General features: G+C 37.0%; 2 protein-coding genes across 2 annotated transcripts in view; both read right to left on the reverse strand.

Annotated features, from left to right (window-relative positions):
* The window catches only part of LOC134651525 (large ribosomal subunit protein mL38), a 253,231-nt gene that overhangs the window by 108,743 nt on the left and 118,151 nt on the right, over positions 1 to 26,337 (reverse strand). The gene's annotated exons all lie outside the window — the stretch shown is intronic.
* LOC134651325 (uncharacterized) overlaps positions 1 to 26,337 on the reverse strand; it is a 102,600-nt gene that overhangs the window by 8,666 nt on the left and 67,597 nt on the right. Inside the window, exon 2 of the mRNA XM_063506396.1 lies at positions 13,395 to 13,437. The gene's annotated coding sequence lies outside the window, so the exon portion shown is untranslated. The remainder of the gene's footprint in view (positions 1 to 13,394; positions 13,438 to 26,337) is intronic.

Consider the following 26,337-nt stretch of genomic DNA (forward strand, 5'->3'; position numbering starts at 1 on the left):
TTAAACGTAATTATCTCGAAACTCAACTTTTAAAGTTACACGAGATGCGCGTGACACGGCAGCACGGTCACGTGCGTGTCTCCGTGCACCCGCGCCAGCTAGCGGACGGACGCCCTTACGGCTCGGCCACGACATTGAGCGACTTGCGATGGCGGCAACGATAACCATAGGTTGGAGCGAGACAGCGATCGGACCTTTCGGTCTCACCTATGGTTGTCGTTGCCGCCGTCGCAAGTCGCTCAATGTCGTGGCCGAACCGTTACGCATTCAGTGACTTACCTAGTGCTTTCATACGTCAGCTGACTCACCGCCTTGATTTTTGGTTTAAATGTAATTCAAAACTAATTTGCGAGCGTTAATTAGGTAGATATTTCAATACCTTATTCTGCGATGTTCCTCAAACAACTATAATGCTTTATTGCTATCATACTCGTATGGTCATAATATTTTGACCTTTATTTAATCCATTAGTTCATATTGCTTAATTAGTAAATTAATAAAAGCTGACGTAGGTATTGCAGCGTTATACCTGTATAGTTTTACTACCATACTAATTCCAAAGCCAAATCATTAGGGTGTTTCACTTTTGTATGGAGAAAAAAAAGTTGTGATTTTTTTCCTGACTTTGCTCACCAATCGAGTCTCCCCACTCTAAAAACGATATATTTCTATTTTCATAATAATCCATTAACGTTTAAAGGTTGCACAAATTGAAAATGTGGAGAGAGAACCCCACATTGAGTGAAAATTAACTTTTTTTTTATAACAAAATATAATGAACTGATACTAAAATCTAATGAAAAAACTGAATTTTGCGTCTAAAACACGATAAAACCACTTTTCCTTTGGAAACAGGTGGAAAAACTGAAAAATATTAATTAGAACATTTCTCGAGTAACCAAAATCCATGTTAACTACTAATTTTAAAATTGATTTATATGTAGAATGTTCAGTATCACACTACTCACTGCTTTGATGGTAGCCGCTTAAACCATTTTCTACCCTCCGATGTAGAGTCGTTGGTTATTTGAGAAAACTTTGTTGATCTTGTGCAACCTTCACCGATTTTAATTTTTTTTTGGTATATAATATTTTTTAATCAGGAAGAACCAGAATTCGAGCAAAGTCAGATGACAATCGAAAATTCGGAAAAATGAAACACCCTACAAATCATGTTAGCAAAATAGTATTTACCTATTGATCAAACGACAATAATACAATAACCATTCAAATTAATCAGCTTGAGGACCTTATCATATTACGACTGATTTTAAATATGTCCAAATTATCAAAGTCCCATTAAGTCCAACATAAATCGACTTTATTTATGCTCTCTAATTGAATTGTGGGTTCGTTTTGGCTTTATTTAACGTTCACAAATACGCTTTACAAAAGGTTCCAATGGAGCGAATGTTGGAAAAAATAAATTGAAGCGTCAATGTAAAAATTTACAGCTGAAACATATTTACACATGATAATGCAAGGCGATAAATACCTTAGGGCCCGATTCGGATTTTGAACTAGATATCTAATAGATATCTATTAGACATAACCAAGATACACAACGATATTTTTAAGATCTACCCTGTCAAATTTGACATCGATTTTCACAATGTCTAAAACGTCTCGTTACGTATTTTTAGATCTCAAAACGATTTTTAAACGATCTTAAAACGATAATTTAACGTAAAAGTGACATTAGTTGCCCGAATTGAGCTGCAAAATATATCTAGTTGAAATTTACACTAGTTGGTATTTAGTACATATCGTATCGTTCTCTTCTCTAGAACGGATCTTGTTTTCCGAATACCGCGGTTATTATTGTGTTCGTTGTAAGCGCTGAAATTGATTCTTATAGAAGTGTCGTTAAAATACGTATTATTAGGGCCCATACAGCTTTAGTAATGTGTTTACGTAATAGGTGTGACGTGATTATTGTAAAATTTTAGCTTTCGGATTCTATTCTACTTTAATTGTTATGAAAGGTATGAGAGTTAAGTATTTAGAGCTATTGAATGAGTAAGAAAAAACGTTGAACTTTGTAGTTAGGTCTGAATAAAAAGTGTATAGGCACTTTTTATGTCGCCCATCTCTAACTAAACTTCACCGTGTTGTCCGACCGAGACCGATTGGCGAAACCAAAATCCCAATAACATAAAGAGCAACTAGGACTCACGCATAACCTACACGTAACCTTATATTGACATTAGTTGTATGATTTTCCAAAAAAAAGTCTAGTCATGTGAAAATGTTATTTAAGAAAATCTTTTTTATCGTACCACTTTACGAGTATTAACTTAGTCAGTAAATGTGACGTTATCTATGAAAAGGGACCTTATTGCCGATGGCGCTTATGCCAATATTAACGATGCTCCGATATAAATACAATGCCGCGCGACGCCGTGCGGCGTAAGCGCCATCGACAATAAGGTCCCTTTTCATAGATAATGCCCCAAATGTTTGAAATCGAAATTAATTTTCCAGCCTTTTACATCCTTTCTTATTTCAAGATAAGTAGATTATGCAAGCAAGCATCTGACGACACAGCAGCAATTCAAATTGAATATTTATTTTATTACTTTTACAATATGGGGATATTGAGAAATGACGATCATCATCTTCCTCGCGTTGTCCCGGCATTTTGCCACGGCTCATAGGAGCCTGGGGTCCGCTTGGCAACTAATCCCAGTAATTGGCGTGGGCACTAGTTTTTACGAAAGCGACTGCCATCTGACCTTCCAACCCAGAGGGTAAACTAGGCCCGTATTGGGATTATTCCGGTTTCCTCACGATGTTTTCCTTCACCGAAAGGCGACTGGTAAATATCAAATGATATTTCGTACATAAGTTCCGAAAAACTCATTGGTACGAGCCGGGGTTCGAACCCGCGACCTCCGGATTGCAAGTCGCACGCTCTTACCGCTAGGCCACCAGCGCTTTTATATTGAGAAATGACGATAAGGGACATAAAGGGAAATTTGAGAATTGCCTTTCTGTGTGTTTTTTTTTACACAATATTTTACAATGCGAGCAGCATAATACGGATCCTAGCGGACGCGAGAGAGATTACTGATATACACAAGTGACAAGACACACCCCGTTTTGAGTAACCGCCCAATTCGAACAATGCTTATTAGATGTCACAGCGATACGATACCGATCTGACAGTGTCAAAAGTGACGTTGGTTGAAGAAATGTCACGTGACACGGACAGGTCGGTATCGTATTGCTGTGACATCTTATAAGCATTGTTCGAATTGGGCCGTAAGTAAGTACGCTTCGGGTTCTAGGTGGTGCACCTATAAGTATACCTACCTACAATCTTAAACATTTACTTATGTAGCAATTTTTGTGTTAATAGCGCGTTATTAGTCTCTTCACGTGTGCATGTGTAAACAGTAAATTAAAAAAAAAAAACATTTTTTTTCTCATATTTAATATGTAACAAAGTACACTATGCATGAAAATTAGAAATTGTTTCAAAATTTGACATAAATATTTGAACCCTAGTCATTAGTTGATAGTTTTGAAATCTAACAAAATACCTAAATAAGATCTCTAGTATAAAGGGTTTATTATAAACTCTCTGATAAAAAAATGCACACACGAAAAAGAAATAGCGACTACTCTACTCCTGCTAAAGCATACTAATTTACCACCATTTTGTACACAAAAGCTCTCTGACTACCTTCATTTATGGGGTAAATTTCCCTTTGAATACATCCCGAGCTTAAATGTCCCAATTATTTACGACCACGCTCTCGCACTTCGACCTTTCCAGCCTCGAGGAAAATGTAAGCGCCTTTTTATTGTGCCTTTGGCGGAACGTTAAAATTAAATTGCACCTATGTGCAGAGTGGGTCCGGCCTCCGAAGCGCGTTCCAATTTTAAATATATTATATTGATTTAATATTGCTAGTGACCCCGGCTTCGCATGGATTAACAAATTATATACTCAAACCTTCCTCGAGAGTCACTCTATTGATAGGTGAAAACCGCATGAAAATCTATTCAGCACGTAGTTTTTGAGTTTATCGCGAACATAGGCCTACAGACAGACAGAAGCGGCGAGAGTCTTAATATGAGGCCAAACCCGAAAAAATGAACACCCGCCTGTTCCATATAAACATCAACATGTGATTCGTCCAAATATCTGCGTGACAGAGAGACATTAATGTTTCGTTCGCTATAGCGTAAACGATTGGCACCTTGGCTAGGCACCCTGATTTATTTTTCGATTCCGGGGTTAGTCCATAGTAAAAGTTGTTCAGTATGACATAACAAAATAACCAATCAGCGGACGGGACGCCCTGAAAGGAATATCAAATCGATATAATATTTTTGAGATAGGAATGTGCCTCCCGGCCCTTGCGACGTCCAAGCCAGGACGGGAGTCAATTCGCATTTTAAGCGACTAAATAATGGGGTTAAAAACTGCCAATTTCTCACTCTAGAGAACATTTAGGCCCAGAAATAAATTGGGCCGCATGGAAACTGGAAGTGTAGGTACCTTATGCAAAGTATTTGAAAGTAGGTATGTAAAGTTGTTTGAAAGAGTGGTTAAAATTGGCTAAATCGACGACGAGAGGTAAACAAACGTTGTGCGCTTCTTAACGCGACACCGAGAGAAAAACACTAATTGCAAAACAAGTTCAAAATTATCTTAATACCATAAATACTAATACTTTTAAATATGTATCATGATTATCAGCGTGTATTGCAATACATTTGTTTGTGTAGCGTGTGTCAATGCATTAAGTAGAGTCCAGAGGAGCTGGGCAAATCGACCGATTTGATCAGGAAAATAATTGGCACCAATCTCATCTAGCGTCCACACGTACCTACACAAATTTAATCACCAATTTGCATTCCATAGATACTAACTTCGAAAATTGATATTTTTGTGTCCGCACCTGCTGATTTGATCGGGGAATCAAATTGGCGTTTGCGTTCGCACGGCCTGATTCGATCGGAAAATTTCATCGGATCGGATCAGATTGGCCAAAAATTGTCTCGTCTGGACTCCACTTCAATTGCTATTTCCTATTTCTTAACCTTATTCTTAGAAATGCAGTGTTTTATTTCGATAGGGGAAATTTTGTTATTACAAATATTTCATGTCTTGTAAATATGTCGAGTTCCATTAAACTTATAATAATTATAAATAAATAAATATTATAGGACATTCTTACACAGATTGACTAAGTCCCAGAGTAAGCTCAAGAATAGGGTTTGCACGACGGATCCGAAATGTATGGGAATATCCGCGGATGCGGATCCAGATCCGGATAATTTCATACATTTCGGATCCGGATTGCAAACCCTACTCAAGAAGGATTGTGTTGTGGGTACTCAGACAACGATATAAATAATATACAAATACATAAATACATAGAAAACACCCAAGACTCAGGAACAAATACCGGGATTCGAACCCGGGACCGCGGCTTCACAGGCAGGGTCACTACCCACTAAGCCAGACCAGTCGTCAAATTATAAAAAATAATTTTACGCATATGATATTGGAAATAAAAATAGGCTCTCTTCTTTACGTTCTACGTGCATACGCATATTAAATTGTGGCATAAAAATTTGCAGAAATATAACAACTCTAATTTTCATACATAAATTGCTTGTGATAAAGACATAAAGATAAAAGGGAATAATATAACCACCTGTTTACACCTGGATACGCGTAAATTTTGCTTGTCACCGGTACGTGTCACAGCGTCCACAAAGGAACAGAAGGCGAACTCTACGGAAAATCTAGTAGCTACTTACCCCACACGTATACGATCGTCACCGAAAACATAGGTACAACGGTGCCTACATAAGACAGTCAACGTTTTATAGAAAGTCATTAGTTCTTTTAGAACATTGTGTATATACATATGTATGTCATTTAAACTACCGCGACCGTCACTTAAAGCTTCCCCAATTTTGCAATTAGCCAAAGTGATGATTGATTTAAGTTGTAATTAAATTCCATTTTTTGTTTGTCCGTTTTGTTACGGTCATAGAAGGTTGTATTGAAAACGTAACCAAAGTGGACCAACAAAATTAGCTTTTTAGGGTTCCGAACCCAAAGGGTAAAAACGGGACCCTATTACTAAGACTCCGCTGTCCGTCCGTCCGTCCGTCCGTCTGTCACCAGGCTGTATCTCACGAACCGTGATAGCTAGACAGTTGAAATTTTCACAGATGATGTATTTCTGTTGCCGCTATAACAACAAATACTAAAAACAGAATAAAATAAAGATTTAAGTGGGGCTCCCATACAACAAACGTGATTTTTGACCGAAGTTAAGCAACGTCGGGCGGGGTCAGTACTTGGATGGGTGACCGTTTTTTTGCTTGTTTTGCTCTATTTTTTGTTGATGGTGCGGAACCCTCAGTGCGCGAGTCCGACTCGCACTTGGCCGGTTTTTTTTTTTTCTCGGCAGTATAATTATCTAGCGACCCGCCCCGGCTTCGCACGGGTTAACAAATTATACATAAACCTTCATATTGAATCACTCTATCTATAAAAAAAACCGCATCAAAATCCGTAGTTTTATAGATCTTAGCATACATAGGGACAGACAGATAGCGGGAAGCGACTTTATTTTATACTATGTAGTGATATGAAAATTTTAATACAAAAGTTGGAGGTACAACTTTAAATATCATTTATATTTAAAGTTGTACCTACCTCCAATTTAGCAAATAGCAGTATAGTTATGCTACGGCTATGTTATATACACTGCGGCTCCGGTAGCGTGACTGGAACGCATATTCCGGACGTCATTTCGCTCGCATTCTTAACATATATCCTGAAACCTCCGCGTAATTTAGCTCCAACAAGCCACATCATTTCGGCTCTTCCTTTGACATATTTTCAGTCTACGATAACTTCGCATATTTAAACTCAAATTGGCGAAGAGAGATTTAAAAAATATATGTAGGTACTTAAATAAATGTAGGTACCTATGTTAATAAGGGCCACTTGCACCATCCCACTAACCCGAGGTTAAGCGGTTAAACTGTTACTACGGTAATTCCAGGTTTAACCAGTTAACGACGATAACTACATATACTTACCTACTTTGAATACTTCCTAGTAAAATCCGGTTAAGGGCCACCCCACATCTAGCGTCTTTCGAGCGTCGGCGTCTACAACTCTATGGCCGCTGCTCGACGCAACGTCGACGCAACTGCGCAGCGACGTCATTTTCCATAGCGCTGACCAGAGGGCCTACCGCGAACCACGTTCGACGTGTTACCTCCCTGTCACACTTAAGTACGAATTTACAAGTGCGACAGAGAGGCAACACGTCGAACGTGGTTCGCGGTAGGCGCTCAGACGCCGACGCTCGAAAGACGCTAGAGGATGGCTAATCTATTGCTTTAATGCATTTGGTTTAAAGTACTTAGATATTTAATTTGATCCTCACAAAAATTGTCACCTAGCCAACTTTCATCGTCTTTTGTATTAAGTAACTACTTAGGTAAAATTGAATTGTCACCTATTAAGAAGCTTCTCTTGAATACTTGCGTATATATATAACGCGTTGTTGGGGGGTAGTCTTTAATTGTTATTCAAATAGCCTACATAGTCTAGGCAAATCTTATAAGCACTAGTCATACTTACAAAAAAATACACCAATAAAAGTACGGTATAGACGACGCGATAACCCAAATCGCGGTAACTGGGGATATATCGCAAAAGCATCTGCTTCCAGCATACTCTGAGCGCCTACCGCGAACCAACTTGGACGTGTTGCCTCCCTGCCACACTTAAGTACGAATTCATAAGTGGGACAGAGAGGCAACACGTCAAACGTGGTTCGCGGTAGGCCCTCTGGTTTAACGGAGGCAAAAATGCACCAGTGCTAGTGATTAAATAAATATCAGCTCAAGTGTTATCGAGAACGATATGAAGGAATTTACAAGACATAAAAATATAGTACCTACTTGTCTCATTACAATTTTTAAGCTACGTATCTATTCATTAAAACTTTGTTAAAACATGTTTTAAATCGGGTTTATCGCGAATTAACTTTGCTACCGTTCAAAATTTCAACATAGGTTTTGCTGGTCGTGGTCGCGGGTAACTGATGGCAGTGATGTGCTAGCAAAATGTTTAATTATGTATTAAAAATGCGAAAGTTTAAGGGCGTTTTCTAAAATAAATATCGAAAACCAGATTCTCACGGATCCTGGTTTTTTGGGTTCCTTCAACTCAAAATGTCCCAAAAATTTGTATGAAAATTGTAGGTACGTTCCAGTTCCACTACGTCACGCACATACAAGTGAATTTTTTTTTTTCATACTATAACGTGACGTAATGGAATGGACATTTTGGGACATCTTTTTTTAACGGCGGGATGGAGAATGCTGTCGATTCTGAGTAGAATGAGCCCAGGAACGTCCAGATTTGAAAGAATTAGGTTTTCAATATTTATTTTAGAAAACGCCCTTAAATGTTATACTTACACACTACTGTTACTGTTTCAGTTTGATTACATTTCAGAATTCAACCACACGCATTCATTATTACGGATATATTAACTGAAATAATAATCACTAATTAATGAGCGTGTTTAGCTAAATAATTATTCACATTCACGTTTATATTCCAATCCAACATCAGAAAACATTTTGTAATTCAAATGTCATTATGCCGTATTTGTTTTAACCCCGTTTACCACTCGCAAACATACCGCACCTTTAGAATTATACTGACCTTATCCAAAATTTACAGATTTCGAGTTTCACTTATAAAATATAATACAAAAGCGGCCCAATATAGGGTAGAAAGGGATAGACTAAGACTTCGGTCTTTTTCCCCCTCCCTCTAACTTCGCGTCATGTTCGGTTTGAGTGAGACGCAAGCAGTGATGCGCCGCGAGTGTTCTGAGCAGGTCGTTACTTGTTCGGTTTTGTGGCGACGTAAATAGATTTGAGTCAGTTTAGTAACAAAAATAAGGTAAGTAGACGTTTTTATTTTTAATACAATGAAGACTGAATTCATATTAAGTTCATTTCATACCAAAATCGATTCATTACCATATGACTCGTTTGGCTTTAAGTCACTCTATGATTAAAAACTAGTTCGATTTGAAGTCGCAATCATAAATGGGATTATATTATAACAAGAATAATCATTTATCTAGAGAGTTATCCAGGATACCGTCTTTTTTATAATAAAAATTAGCATATACTTAGTGACCATTTAAATCATGTGTCTGTGTAAATACTAACATTTGTTATTTAATTCATAAATGGGTCTTTTTATAAAACCAGTTAAACTGACAAGATAAATGACATTTATATTTTAATTAACATTCTAGGTATCTAAAGCCAAAAGAATTGAGCTTCCCATTAAAAACATATAGAAAATGAAAAAAAGGGCGGATTATATTTTAGATAAACGGGAAAAAAAATGGAAGCCAGATGAGACTGTATATTTTTATTTACATAACTTACTTATACGAATTATCTACATACACTTAGTCTGATCATCGGTTTTTTTCTAGGATAATGATGTCAGCAGTAAACAAAAATTTACTCCACGGCGAGGACAACAAAAGTTTGAAAAAATCAATGTGTCTGACATTAAAATTGCAAGTATTTGGTTTACAATGTTTTTAATGTTTATTGCAACTATAATACGTATTACTTATTTATCAGAATACTACTAATGCTGTAAGACTATCGTTGGCAGATAATACCTACGGACAAAGAAGTAAATAATTATTTTATAAATATTCATAAAAACTAAAAAAAAATTAACATTAGAAAGCTTTAACTTCAACTAAGCTAAGCACTATAATTATAGAAGTTCTTTCGCTGTTGAATAATATTTTTAAGAAATATAATTTTTATATTTCAGAATAATCCTGACAAGGAAAACAAATCATCAAGTAGCTGTTCAATAATAGACCGCTCTCCGGAAAAATCCATTCCATACATTGACCCAAAGACGTTTCTTGCTAGCAATAATAATGAGGTGAGTTTATAACTTTACGGTGTATTATTTGGTTATTAATAATGTTTTATAATTCATTCCCTGGCAAGAATTTAGCAGAAACTAATCTTATTATCTGTATTTCAGATAAAAGTTCAAAATAAAATCGAGGATATTCCTCAGAAACCAGATAAATCTGAGTTATCATCATCTCAGCAGGACGTTTTACTAAATAATACACCACAATCCAACAGTTCATCATCTAGCAGGTCATCATCTAATAGTTCCTCCTCTTCTTCAAGTAGATCATCATCGACATCTTCCTCATCCAGCAGCTCTTCTCGCATTAGTAATTCAAACGCGCATTCCATCATAGATGAGCCTTCAACATCTAAATGCATAGGACAAAGTATAAGCAGCAGACCTACAAAGAATTATCATCAATCACCTCTAAATTCCGATGAAAGCGATGTTGCCTTAAGCGACTCAGACCCGACTTACACTATAGTTCGTTTTTTTTTAGCATTAGAAATAAGGTAAACAATCTTGATGTGTCTTTTAATTGAAAAACACATTTTAAAAATAAGTTACGGTAAATATGTAACAATTATGAATCTAATACAATCTTTTATAGTCTTCTGCTTTCATAAGTAACAGTTATTGATTTTTAAAAAGTATTTTTCAATTAAAAGACATGTCAAAATCGCTTACCTTCTTTCAAGTTCTTTCTAATGCTAAAAAAACGAACTATATCAATAAGTCTATTCGTAGCGAACATGTACGTATATCTGATTCAAGCCCCAGCTCTAGTTCTTCGGCTCCTTCCAGATCAACTTCCAGGGCATCCAGAGACAACGGGGAGTCTGTTCCAGAAGTAACCAGAAGATCCAGAAAACGTACCAGAAATCCATCAAAATGGAAACAAAATGTCGCAAAAAGATTGAGAAATTCAGGAAAATCTTACGTATCGTCTATAACTAAAAAAGAAGTTCCTGCTTGCTCCATCAAAGATTTTTATAGTTCTATTCTCTAATTCAAAATATGTCCCAAAGTTTATGATAATGTTGATTAAGTTGATTATCAATAATTAGTAACAACTACAATTACTAAGGTGCCTATTATGTGATCTCTTTAGTAGAATAGGTATTTATAAGAATGGACCAAATGATCTTGTTCTGATCTGTTTTATTTTTTATTTTTTGAAGGATATTTGATTTTTTTGTTAACAGTTGTTGAATATGAACATCTTTTGTTTAGAGCATGAACATAAATACTTATGTGATCTCAATAGGTACTAGAAAAGTGATTAGGTATTTTTCTAAACTTAGATATATAGTTCAGTAGTCCTATCTACAGAACATCTATTAAAATGGAAAGAAAAACATTGTTAAAATTAGTTTTTCTTTTATATATTTTTAGAAGGATATTTGATTTGTTTATTATGATTGTTGTTTAAGATGAAACCATATTTTTGACTAAAAATAAATCGTGTTCGAATATTGTTAATGTTTTATTAAAAATAGAAAGTGTCCCTTAAAACAATTGGAAGTTTACTATTGTATTGACTTAACTTGATATGATACGTTTTGAGTGTGTTATTGTTCAGTAATATTAAGCCCTATGTAGAAATCGGTCTTTAAAAAAAATATTATTTCAATCGTAAAGAGACCTAAAACTGATGCACTTTTTAAAAAAATATATAAAAAATAGTTACTACATTTATTTTATGTGTTAATGTATAAATCCATGTTAAGAAATAAGTAAAGTGTAATAAAATACAAGTTTTAGTAACTATTTCTCAATCAGAGCTCGGTAATCCCTCTTTATCTATGGAATTTATGAACTCGTCAATCTTTATTTAACGTTTCCCAAAAACTTGCATTTTTCTATTGTGTCACTATAATTCTAAAGGTGCGATACGTTTCAGTAGTAAACGTTACTGACATTTCAATCAACAACCATAATGAAATAAACCCATAATAGTTTTCCTATTGCGGGATAAGCCTATGTATTATTCAATGTAAAAATCTGGCGAAGAGGAAATTACATGAGAAATAATCTACCATCCACTGGTTCAAGGCACACACACACATGCACAGGCCCCTCACACTTCATGCACACAAGCGTGCGATACCCAATATACACATAACGCACGTGTACTCGTCACAGATTAAATAAAAAATATAGATACATATTTATTTACATATGCGAAAAATTTATAAATGTTGTCTTACCAGCTAGCGATTTATTTTAACAAACCTAAAAATTGTACTTGGCTATAACTATAAACAATTTTAAATTTGTACCTTCCTGTACTGTGTAGGTAGACGTGTATTATTATTTATTATTCAACGAGATTCGGCTAAAGGATAATATTTTGAAGATAATAAGTTTTTTTTAATGATTGAAGTTTTCATTTTTAATTACTTTTTGTAAAAAATGTTCCTAAAAATTATTTTTATTTAACGTATTTTTGGGCCAACCTGTATTTCTCGTACAGTATCGTATCTACATTTTGTTATCTAATCTGTGACCTCACGTTACCTTTATGACATATGTATCCTCAGCGGAAATGCGGTGACGTAAGCGACGTTTCATTACACTAAGTCACGCTTTTTTGCCTCGCTGAGATGTACTTCCGATATTCTGTTGATTTTAGTGACGTATTTTTTATATAGAAATGTGGTTTCTTTTTTTATTGAAGAAGATAAAGAAATGGCAAGCTGACTGCCAAAATGCCATATACATATATGAGACCTACTAGTATCAGTAAGCTTACTTATTAAGGTACACGTAATTACTTAATCAACTTTTGGACTATAACTTTGTGTGGACTAGTTATAGTTAAATGGTTTTACGGAATACGTTATTTTGTTGAGAACAGACGTTTTGTTAGTTAACCATCCTCAAATATGAAATGCGAAGATTAAGAGATAAGAAAATCTAAATAATTTATTTAGCCTTAACGTTGTTTTCCGTTACAGCAACGTGACGTGCATGTAGCTTGTTAGAGTGCTGTCATACGAGATTACTTGTTTATTACTTATGTACATTTAATCTTCATCACTCTTCTCATACACGTGATTTTTTTACGGGTTCAATTATCGGATAATATAAATATTTCGACCTTCAAATGTTTATTTTTTCCATAGCGTAGACTCCCATTATTTATAGACCCGCATATTCTGGTGGCTTTGCTTGACAGTTGTTATTCGCAACTCGCGCTGAACCTGCTAGAACCCTCAAACGCGCCTATAAAACGCTGGTCCCATTGCGCTAGTCTGACTGTACGTAGTAAAACACTACTGCCGCAAGTTAAGGACCACACGTGTTCAAGCAAAGGCACATAAAAGAAAAAATGCTACATTAAATGTCCATTAAGGGGTTTTTATACCCTAACGTGGGCAAAGTGATGGATGATAGACATCTTAATTTACCAACTCACCTCAAATTCTCATTATTCGCGGCCTCAGAGCGTTCCTCAGAATCTGTAACGATAAAAACATAAGCTTATAATTTCGTCGTAACAAAGGAATAAGGAATAAAGCATACTTTCATTGTTAAGGACCGAGATTGGGTTTTGGAAATTTCATTACTCGCATTTAAACGCTCAAATACTTTGTGACTTCATGTTCACGCAGCAGTATTATAAAAATGGAGGGTCCATTTGGGGTAAAAGGAATAAAATACAAGAGAAGCGATATAATAATGGAGTTTTCTTGCTAGTGGATTGTGGGGATTTGGGCGCTCGGGCCCGTTCTCTTAAGTTGCCTTGTCACAAGGAATAGTGCTGACTTACAAAACTGAACGAAGGGTACATTTGTACGTGTTCCACACGACTCGGGTGACCATGACCCGTCGCCGCTTTTCCTGTTGTCAGGCGTTTTTAGTCGGTTGGAAAATAGTGATGTCGGTAATTTTGAAGCTTAATGATGATTTTCGAAGCTATTTTAAAGCTTAATGAAGAGTTACAAGCAACAGTGCTGATTTACAAAAACCGAACGAAGGGTAGGTACATTTTTACGTGCCCCACGCGACTAGACTGACCATGACGCGTCTCACGAGAGATTACAAAATAGTTAGAATTTTTAGTCGGTTGATAAGTCTGCGGCCGGAAAATAGAGATGTCGGCAATTTTCAAGGTTAATGAAGATTTCTTTTCACTGGGGATATTTTCAGATTGAGTGCGTGTTATTTTAGAGTTTTTAGACATAAAGCCGCAACCACAGACCAAGCTAACTCGGCATGGCATTCATTTTCATGACAAAGTGTGGCAATGATGACAATTTTATATGTAAATATGACGGTCATAATGACACTATACCTCACTTTGTTATGTTAAAATCGGTGCAAAGTTAACTGAGATAAACTCTAGTATACCTAATGTAAATATGAATGGTTAAAAACAAGAATTACGTATCACTAGTATAAAACAAAGTCGCTTCCCGCTGTCTGTCTGTCCCTATGTATGCTTAGATCTTTAAAACTACGCAACGGATTTTGATGTGGTTTTTTAATAGATAGTGATTCAAGAGGAAGGTTAATGCATATTTTTTAACCCGTGCGAAGCCGGGGTAGGTCGCTAGTTTTTCCATAAAATATTCTTAATGAGCGATTTAACAAAACGCCCTATCCCCCTCTGCTTTAACATAATTGGTCATCCTACATGCAACATTCATTTCGTCATAGAAAATATACTAAATTATTTCGTCATAGAATATAACGTTATTAGTATTATTAGCTACGTTAACAAGTTTAGTAGGAACGCTCGTGTGATACAGTTTTAATTAAACCTGTTTAATTGGAGTGGCGTTTGACGATAATTACGTCACATAATTATGTAGATATTGCTATATGTTAGTTATGTACAATTTAAACATAAAAGTGATTGTGATCAGGAATAATGATTGGAAACTTTGAACGTAACCTTTGGAGGAAGCTACAGCAAAATTGTATACATTTGCAAGGGAAAACCTCCGAAAACATATCTATTTTTTTATATATAATTTTTGTTTTATAAGTATATCGTTGAAACTACCTACCTACCTACCATGTAGCTATTACGGAACCCTAAAAATAAATAGCATTAACAAAGCCGCCTATTATTTTGTAACTTTTATCAATTGAATTTCCGGCAGACAAATCGCGTTCAACGACGTGAATTTTTATCCCTTTATGATAAAATTTTACCAAAGAAAGATAATAGGTACAATAGAGTATAACGAGCCTAAAGACTTTTGTCTTAAAATGTATTGTTGTGATAATTAAAATTATCATCCTGGAGCCCGATTCAGATTGAGTAACTTGTTACGATTTTGATCTTATTATGATACGGCCTTGAAGATCGCTCACGCTGACTGGTGCATGCGAAATGAAGTGAACGTCGCGCGTGAGACGCACACCAATCACGACCACGATCGACAAGGTCGTGTCTAAACCAGTTTAAAAACCGGAGAAGTGCGAGTTGGACTCGCCCACCAGCGAGGGTTCCGTACTTTTTAGTATATGTTGTTATAGCGGCAACAGAAATACATCATCTGTGAAAATTTCAGTTATCACGGCTCATAAGATACAGCCTGGTGATAGACAGACAGACGGACAGTGGAGTCTTAGTAATTGGGTCCCGTTTTTACTCTTTGGGTACGGAACGGAACCCTAAAAGGAACAAGTTGTTGAATCAGAATTGAGCTCCTGAAGCATGACAATTTTAATAGATGATAGTCTTATGTGTAAACCGTTTACTTGCTCTATTTTCTATGGACTTATTACAATTTCTAGAAACTTAGTTCATGCACTTACACCTAATCAACAGAGGTTTGTTAAACACCTCTGCGAGTTGCGACGTATACTCGTATGTACACAGTATTTAGGTACCCGTTCGACATAACATGTTAACACTATCAAATCTCTCTTGGCACAATGGCCAAGTCTCAGCAGCACGGCGTAGGCCTCGTGAACAATGGCTGGGTTGGATAACAGCGTGTATCGCCATAGGTACCGGATAGGCTTAGGGCAATCGCACACGTAACCAATGCACCGTCTCGGCTTATCTGATTGTCCATAGGACATACTTAGCATGTAGCAATTATTTTATAGGTACTAAATTATTTAGGTACCTACATATTTATTATTTTGTCCTTATAATTATGAATATTGGATATTTCATATTTAATAACTTCAAGCACGATCGTGGTATACTCGTATTCGACCGAAATGGGAATGGGGTTTATTTCAATTGAGCCAACTTTAAACTTTTAAGGTTTTGGTTGGATTCTGCCTTGCAAATGTAGTTTTTAGTTTGGCCCAGGACTGTCTCATTTCAAACATCTATGTTTCAAACATCTATGTCTGTCTACAGAGAGAATCACACTGTCTTTGTCTTAGTATATTTTTTCATGTTCTTACTGACTGACAAAATGTGTTCAGTTTGCCAGGGTATTGTTTCCGTGTGTATTTTTTCATGATATTTGCCCTTAATTAAAACCTGTAAAAATTCAATATAGAAACTACAATCTTGGGTTAGCCCCTCTTAATGGAAATCGTCAAATCATCCACATTTTACTGAACACGATACAACGGTAGATACAAACTTTAATATTTTATGAGGATCTCGACCGATGTAAGTAGGTCTGGACTTAATCGAAGGAAATATTGTACCGATTATTAAAATATTATACGATGAAACTTTAACATATTATAACGGCCTAGCCTAATCAAAAGTTACCTTGCCTGGTAAATTAGAGGTTCTGGGTTCTAGTCCCGTGGGGTGATTCGAACTTTATTAATCTTGTTATAAATTGTGTGTTGTGTTGTTGAAATCGCCCACCCGGTAACGGCATTCATTTGCGTGTTCATCACGAATATTAAATTTGTTCCCGAGTTCCATCCATCCATCATAATTATATTATCTTCGTCTAGTACACAAAACACAAGCCTAATAAAATTGAGATTACTGTAAGACTAAAATGATTTGTATCTCTTATTATTTTATATACTGTTCCTGTATTAAGTACCCCCCGGTAGTAAAGAAACTATTGTTACATATTAATGTTTTGGTTTTTTATTGTGAATTTCATAATTTAAAAATTATTTAATCTTAATACCATTCCAATTAGCTGACCAAGGGCGGGTTTAAATTCAGCAAGCTGTACCCGCACCTTTTTCATTACTTACACAATTTGTTGGACAATGTTTAGATAAATAGGTACTTACCTTCTTACTTCATATACCTAAGATGGACTAATTACCTACCTAACCCTTATATTATACCTAAGAACTGATGTAAAAAGTAATGAAATTAATGCATTTGTATTTGTATTATTTTATGTTTTTATAACGGTGGATTAACTTTTTTCTGTTGTTATTTTGTAGTACAATATATGCTAAGAAGACCCAATCAGAAAGGGCTTATTATAACTGCCATAAAAATATATGTTTGTAAATACCATAAAACCAGGATTTTAAGAGTTACCCAGGCGACCGTAACCATGGCAACGTGTACAAGAACAAGTTGATTCACCCGTGAATAACACAGATTTTGTTCCTCGAATTCGATTGAACATTGTTATGTGAACGGTATTCTTTACGTGAATCTTAGTCCCAGCCACACGTGTGTAGTTGTATATTGTGATACGCTTAACAACTGCACTGTTAAGCCGAATACTGCAGTAGGTACACGTGTTGGGGCGAATGTAATCCGGGTCTACAACAAACTCCTGCCCTGGTACACAATGTAATAGTGCGGGGATATTTGCTTAAATCTGGAAGGATGACCCACCAATCCTATTACAATAATACCTACCACGGACATAACACGGATTTATCATATTCAGTTATTTATTATTTATCTTTCTTTATTATTCTTCATAAGTTATACAATTACATTTACTTTAAAATACTTTAAAAATAGGTTTTTATTGAAAAACATATTAGTATTTTAGGTTATCCTTCTAATTATAAGAATTCTACTCAATTTCTAAATCTATATAATCGAAACTCCTAACTATGAAATATTACATACCTAAATGAAAAATGAGTCTGGCATTCATTTAAAATTTCAAAGTAATTGTGCGTAGTCTCTTCGAACACAAAAGTGTACTTAAACCAACATCTAGTGTCTGTCTCCTTCATAAAAACCGTGAGTGACAAGGACATCGCATGGTAAGTGATGTTCCGTGCTTAGTCGCCCAGACTACTCAGGTACTCAAAGCTATACGGCACGCTTGGGTGCGCACACTTAGCGCACTGAAATCATAACGCCTTACTCCTTAGTGTTACCGTAAAGGTGCCGTTCGGATTCAGACTACACTACAGTATTGCGGTGTGACATTACTGCTAACTGCTGCCGAAAATGTCAAAAATTCGGGCATCAACATCGATTTAGAAACGTAAAAGTTTTACATGCTTATTTATATCAAATTTGAAATTTCATGCGGAAATGCAGTCGACGGCATTACTGCAGCAGTATTGCAGCACGACATAACTATCGAATGCATTACTTCATGATTGTCAAAAATACGACAAAAAAAATATATATATATAATTTTGGACATTTGGCAGCCTGCGTTTCCACCAGAGATGAGCGAGGATGCGTAGCGAGGGATGTGTTTGTTAATAACAAATAAAATCACTGCACGCTGAACGAGGAAAACGAACGAAGTGATTCTATTGGTTTTTAAAAAACACGTCCCTTGCTACGCATCCTCGCACATCTCTGGTGGAAACGCAGCCTAATCTTGGTGAAGTCTAAATTGGAACGATTCCTTTAGGTAGACATATAAGTATACTTATCGTACCTGAAGAACGTACTGTTAAAATAATACCTTTGTATGTTTGGGGTGAAATAATAGAGTGAGACATTTGATGTCCAGCAAAATACGAGGGACATTTTGACACATACCTACTGTATTTATTGTAATTAATATAACAACGGGCATAGGGTGACCAAGGTTTCTGTGTACTGTTACATTTATTGGTCTCTTGTTATGATTCCATTTCAGATTCGTGTAATTAATTGCTTGGAAAGCTGAAGAATCTGACTGAATGAACTTATCAAACCCAAATTCCGGTTCTTATAAAATGTATTAATTTTAGCTAAGACATTCAATTCAGACATTCAATACAGACTTTAATTGCAGTCAATTGTTTTATGGCGACATTTTACGTTTTGAATAAGGATTAATAATTGTCTTGATTGAAAAGGGGTTAGACAAACAACTGACCAATGACTATGAAACCCGTTTTTGCTTGTTTACTGAACAATCTTGCGCGTAATTATTTTCGTGTCTGTTTTTTAGTTATGTTATTATCTTCGGACGCAAAACCCTAGTAGTGAAACACGTATCGTTTATTTATAGATTTCACGATATTTTTAGTCACGAGCTCGTTCGTTCCTTTCCTATCATCATATTTTTGTAGTGTTTTGTTTTGGGGTGTCGCAAATAAATACATTGATTGATTGAATATTTGATTACCGTTTTCAGTTCAGTTTTAAAGTTTTGGAGTCTGCTTGAGAGCCTTGCAAATATTGTCTAGTTTTGCAAGTGTATTTTTTTAATGGATTTGTCATTGATTAAAACTTGTAAAATATCAAAATAAAATATAGATTTTTGCTTTAGCTTTTTCTTAAAATAGGGTTGGGCTGCAGTCCCACGCTAGCCCAATACAAATTGTATACTTTATACATTTTATTTCTTACCAGGAATACAGCAGTTCTTGCATATATTTTCCTTAGCCAAAAAGCTGTCGTTCGTATCATGTTCATTAAAAATTATATTTTCTCAACCATAAATAACAAATAATAATTATTATATGAAACAATAACATTGTACCTACTTTACACAATAGTTGCTCGACTCGCCTGCTTTAATAAGCGATGGCAATATCAGCCCTGTTCCCTGTTCTAATCATTTCTTGTTCCATCTCTCTTCATTCCAGCAGCTAGAGCGAGCGCGAGAGCGCTTTACAATTTCCTTGACAATTGTTTTAATCAAAATCGTGGCGTGTGAAATGATTTTCACTAGAGAGCTTGGTAGTACATCTCTGAACCAAAGGTTATTCATTTAAAATTATGCAATTATAGGATTAAATTTAAATTTCCTATCGTAAAAATTTGCTCCCCAATGAGTAATTGTGCACCAACAGGTTTTGTACATGAAAACTATACCACAACCTCATTTGAGTGTTACAACATGATAAAGTATAATTATTGTATCAACACACCTACAACAGTATCATAATTTTAAAATTTAATTAAGATCTCAAATTTTGGACCAAAGTAGACACATTTACTGTACTTAAAAAATGGAGCTAAAGTACAAATAGATGTAAATAAAATAATACAAGTACAGGGTGTCAATGTCATATTTCTAAATGACGTACGTGGCCGTAAAGGTCCCACAAATGCTTTGTGGGACCTTTACGGTGCATAAAAGGTTAAGAACCCCTGCTTTACCTATAGAATGTTTTTAAAACCTACCAATACCCTGATGTAGGTAAGCGGAATATGTAGGTTTATACAAAATGTTTGCTTACATAGCCTCATTGAAACAGAAAAGATTAATTATTGTTTCATATAAAACAACGAGAGAAATGTATGAAACATAATTTATTATTGTTTCCGAGATTTCAGGGTTTCTCGTGTGCTAAATAATAAAAAGGGCATTCTAGAAACGTGCACACGTGACGCTATTTTTTAACACTTGTAATAAAGCTAAAGAAGCCGCTATTTATTCATAATAACTTAATTTTAAATTAAATGGAATTTAATACAGATTTCTGCAGGTTATTAAGCTCGCTGTCGCTGCCGTACGCGTCACATCACCGACAAAGTAGACCTTTTTGTAGAAAGCCCCAAGTATTGCAGTGTGGCCTAAATATTCGGGTCGCAGATTATTACCAGTCACAAAAGAGCACATTATATTGAACTGCCCTTTGCGCTTCAATGTTGTATTAAACAAGTTGCATGTAAATCGGCCCGATCAGAACAAAGGAACAGAGTGCCATTTTTACAGCAAGTCGTAGAATAATCAAATTTAAATTTTACATTGTACCGTATCGTTATTAAAGTTATCCAAGTTTACGATATTTTTACAGCGTCCATCGTACGATCGGATTTACGAGCGACGGCGTCGGATCGCCAGTAGCTTATTCTAACCGGCCACGTTATTTATTTTACATCCAGACAATCCCTGGATTTGTCGCTTCTGTTTTAAATTTATATGGGGCATTATCTATGAAAAGGGGCCTTATTGTCGATGGCGCTTACGCTGCACAGCGTCGCGCGGCATTCTATTTATATCGGAGCATCGTTAATAATGACGTAAACGCCATCGACAATAAGGTCCCTTTTCATAGATAACGTACATATTATATCGAGGGTTGCTGGCTGTTGTCACCGTTGTCCGTGTTGTCATTCGACAACTACAAGAAGATGAACTGAAGTTATTGTTTTTTTAATAATTAAGAGTCCGCAGCAAGCTCGATTCTCCATACAAACGTAGTTACATAAGACTTACGTCTATTTATGGCCTGATGACGTTTCGAATAAACGTAAGTCTTACGCGATTAAGAGTGCTATTACATTTCGGGGATGAGCGAGTTTAGGTATTTTACGCGCTGCGGCAGGCCCCGCGATCTCAGGTCGCCGAACCCTTCCACCGCATTTTCCCTCGGTCGCACTACAATGATGGATTAAACATTCTTGATCCGAACGTGAAGCACATTGAAATCAATCATAACAACACTAACTGTACTTTAATATCAAAGTCCTAAAAATGTTATTTGGTACGAAAATACTAAATCCAGTGCAAATATACATACTTATGTAGGTCATTATTACTAGAAAGAAATTATACGTACTGACTTAGGTACTCGCTTATTTTCATTTTTCGTCATTGCATATGGTATAGGTTGTATAGTGAAACTATTTTAGCTATATAATAAAACCTTTAATTTGTGACCCCCGCGCGGGCAGCTTTCTCGCGCAGAGAATTGCAATCGCAACCCTCCCGAGGGCACCAAATTTTGATAGGTATTTTTAATTTTTAGTTTTAGTTATTTTAATTGTAGTTAGTTTTAGTTTTATATTCTATGTCTTTTAGTAATTTATATTTAATTTGTATCTTAAGTTTAGAAACGAGCTGATACTAAGCATCTGATGATGAAGCCTGATGATGATGATGAAGGTGGTCACGGATACCAATCAACCATGTAGTAACATGATTAGGCTCGTTTGATTCGTCTCAACAAGATCTTTGGCACTAGGTGACACTCAGGGTCTGATAATGGAGCTGGAAGATGGCCACTGGAACCAGTCAACTATGCAATTAAACCACTTCGTGTTTGAGCTCGTTTGATTCGTCTCAACAAGATCTTTGGCACTAGGTGATACTCAGGGTCTGATGATGGAGCTGGAAGGTGGTCACCGGTACCATTCAACCATGCAACTAAACCACTTCGTGTTTGGGCTCGTTTGATTCATTTCAACAAGATTTTTGACACAAGATATGACTCAGGGTCTGATGATGGAGCTGGAAGGTGGTCACCGGTACCAGTCAACCATGCAACTAAACCACTTCGTGTTTGAGCTCGTTTGATTCGTTTCAACAAGATCTTGGACACTAGGTGATATTCAGGGTCTGATGATGGAGCTGGAAGGTGGTCACCGGTACCAGTAAACTATGAAACTAAACCACTTCGTGTTTGGGCTCGTTTTATTCATTTCAACAAGATCTTTGACACAAGATAGGACTCAGGGTCTGATGATGAAGCTGGAAGGTGGTCACCGGTACCAGTCAACCATGCAACTAAACCACTTCGTGTTTGAGCTCGTTTGATTCGTCTCAACAAGATCTTGGACACTAGGTGATACTCAGGGTCTGATGATGGAGCTGAATGGTGGTCACCGGTACCAGTCAACCATGCAACTAAACCACTTCGTGTCTGGGATGACAACCTTCCAGCTGCACATCAGACCCTGTGAGTACTATGTTGTGTCAAAGATCTTGTTGAAACAAATCAAACGAGCCCAAACACGAAGTGGTTTAGTTGCATGATTGACTGGTACCAGTGACCACCTTCCAGCTCCATCATCAGACCCTCAGTACTATCTTCTGTCAAAGATCTTGTTGAGACGAATCAAACGAGCCCAAACACGAAGTGGTTTAGGTGCATGGTTGACTGGTACCGTTGACCACGTTCCAGCTTCATCGTCAGACCCTGAGTTCTATCTTGTGTCAAAGATCTCGTTGAGAGGAATAAAACGAGCCCAAACACGAAGTGGTTTAGTTGCGTGGTTGACTGGTACCGGTGCCAACCTTCCAGCTCCATCATCAGACCCTCAGTACTATCTTGTGTCAAAGATCTTGTTGAGACGAATCAAACGAGCCGAAACACGAAGTGGTTTAGTTGCATGGTTGACTGGTACCATTGACCACCTTCCAACTCCATCATCAGACCCTGAGTCCTATCTTGTGACAAAGATCTTGTTGAGACGAATCAAACGAGCCGAAACACGGAGTGGTTTAGTTGCATGGTTGACTGGTACCGTTGACCACCTTCCAGCTCCATCATCAGACCCTCAGTACTATCTTGTGTCAAAGATCTCGTTGAGAGGAATCAAACGAGCCGAAACACGAAGTGGTTTAGTTGCATGGTTGACTGGTACCGTTGACCACCTTCCAGCTCCATCATTAGACCCTCAGTACTATCTTGTGTCAAAGATCTCGTAGAGAGGAATCAAACGAGCCCAAACACGAAGTGGTTTAGTTGCATGGTTGACTGGTACTGGTGACCACCGTCCAGCTCCATCATCAGACCCTCAGTACTATCTTGTGTCAAAGATCTTGTTGAGACGAATCAAACGAGCCCAAACACGAAGTGGTTTAGGTGCATGGTTGACTGGTACCGTCGACCACGTTCCAGCTTCATCGTCAGACCCTGAGTTCTATCTTGTGTCAAAGATCTCGTTGAGAGGAATAAAACGAGCCCAAACACGAAGTGGTTTAGTTGCGTGGTTGACTGGTACCGGTGCCAACCTTCCAGCTCCATCATCAGACCCTCAGTACTATCTTGTGTCAAAGATCTTGTTGAGACGAATCAAACGAGCCGAAACATGAAGTGGTTTAGTTGCATGGTTGACTGGTACCATTGACCACCTTCCAGCTCCATCATCAGACCCTGAGTCCTATCTTGTGACAAAGATCTTGTTGAGACGAATCAAACGAGCCGAAACACGAAGTGGTTTAGTTGCATGGTTGACTGGTACCGTTGACCACCTTCCAGCTTCATCATCAGACCCTGAGTTCTATCTTGTGTCAAAGATCTCGTTGAGAGGAATCAAACGAGCCCAAACACGAAGTGGTTTAGTTGCGTGGTTGACTGGTACCGATGACCACCTTCCAGCTCCATCATCAGACCCTGAGTCCTATCTTGTGTCAAAGATCTTGTTGAGACGAATCAAACGAGCCGAAACACGAAGTGGTTTAGTTGCATGGTTGACTGGTACCGTTGACCACCTTCCAGCTCCATCATCAGACCCTGAGTTCTATCTTGTGTCAAAGATCTCGTTGAGACGAATCAAATGAGCCCAAACACGAAGTGGTTTAGGTGCATGGTTGACTGGTACCGTTGACCACGTTCCAGCTTCATCGTCAGACCATGAGTTCTATCTTGTGTCAAAGATCTCGTTGAGAGGAATAAAACGAGCCCAAACACGAAGTGGTTTAGTTGCGTGGTTGACTGGTACCGGTGCCAACCTTCCAGCTCCATCATCAGACCCTCAGTAATATCTTGTGTCAAAGATCTTGTTGAGACGAATCAAACGAGCCGAAACACGAAGTGGTTTAGTTGCATGGTTGACTGGTACCGTTGACCACCTTCCAGCTTCATCATCAGACCCTGAGTTCTATCTTGTGTCAAAGATATCGTTGAGAGGAATCAAACGAGCCCAAACACGAAGTGGTTTAGTTGCGTGGTTGACTGGTACCGGTGACCACCTTCCAGCTCCATCATCAGACCCTGAGTCCTATCTTGTGTCAAAGATCTTGTTGAGACGAATCAAACGAGCCCAAACACGAAGTGGTTTAGTTGCGTGGTTGACTGGTACCGGTGACCACCTTCCAGCTCCATCATCAGACCCTGAGTCCTATCTTGTGTCAAAGATCTTGTTGAGACGAATCAAACGAGCCGAAACACGAAGTGGTTTAGTTGCATGGTTGATTGGTACCGGTGACCACCTCCCAGCTCCATCATCAGACCTATATATTCTGATTCTGACATGTCATCAAAAGCATTTGTATTCAGCCATTTTTTAATTTAGTACCTATAAAATATCAGATCATTTCAAATATCTTTAATGCTGTCCGGTAGTTACATACTATACTATAAAACCAAATACACAGTACTAGGATCAAAGTTTCTCAGTCGCCGTATACACGCACTGTCACGCACACAGTATAGCATTTTACACGGCGCCTGCCGCACACAATGATAAAAAACCTCGTCGTCGCCGTTGAAAACGTGCGGAGCCGACCGACACACGTCCTACCTCTACAAGCTCTGCCGCGGCACTGAGCTCACGACCGCGCGTCATCGGTAATATTAGAGTCGTTTTCAAAAAATTGCCAAAAAATTATAGTAGAATTTCATAAACACTAATGTATACCATCAGTATAAGCAAACGCTGTAGATTGCTTGAGTATGAAAATGACTTCGATATTAAGTAGAATTTAGTAGGAATTGACACTTGTTTCGGAGAGAAAATTGAGTTTGTTTTTCTTCGATTTTCTCTTTCTCAAAGGTATTTAGGAAAAATGTCAAAAGTAATTCCTAATGTACAGGGTATTAGTAATACAAAATAGCCAGCTTTACCAGAGTAAACTTCTCAACATTTACAAATACGAGCTCACAATTTAGTGCTTCACGTGGTTTTTCGGAAACAACCATCAGAAAAAAAATCATTACTAATTTAATAAGCCCTTTTTCCAATATTTAAAAAGTAATTCCTAAAGATAAGAAGACGCTTTTACCGTAACAAGTACTCATTGTTTCTAATAATGACCCTAAAGTACTGAATGTCATCGAGGAATATCATCAATTTTGCATTATTTTGACTTTTCTTGTTGGAGCGCTCTTAAGTCCCGTGGTAGTTATAAAAGTATGAGTGAGAATCGTGTTAGTTTAAATCAATATAAACGTAGTTACGCTCTCATTTTAAAACGACTAGCTAGATTGATCTGAAACTTTGTACTTACAATAGGATAAGGTATACAGTGTGTAAATCCAATACAGGCGAATATTTAAACGGTGGTTAGCATAGGACCTAAAAAGTATATTGAGATAGATTTTACTTAGAAATGCATTGAAAATTATAACCATACAAAATAATT

The sequence above is a fragment of the Cydia amplana genome, chromosome 1 (assembly GCF_948474715.1).
Source record: "Cydia amplana chromosome 1, ilCydAmpl1.1, whole genome shotgun sequence".
NCBI lineage: Eukaryota > Metazoa > Arthropoda > Insecta > Lepidoptera > Tortricidae > Cydia > Cydia amplana.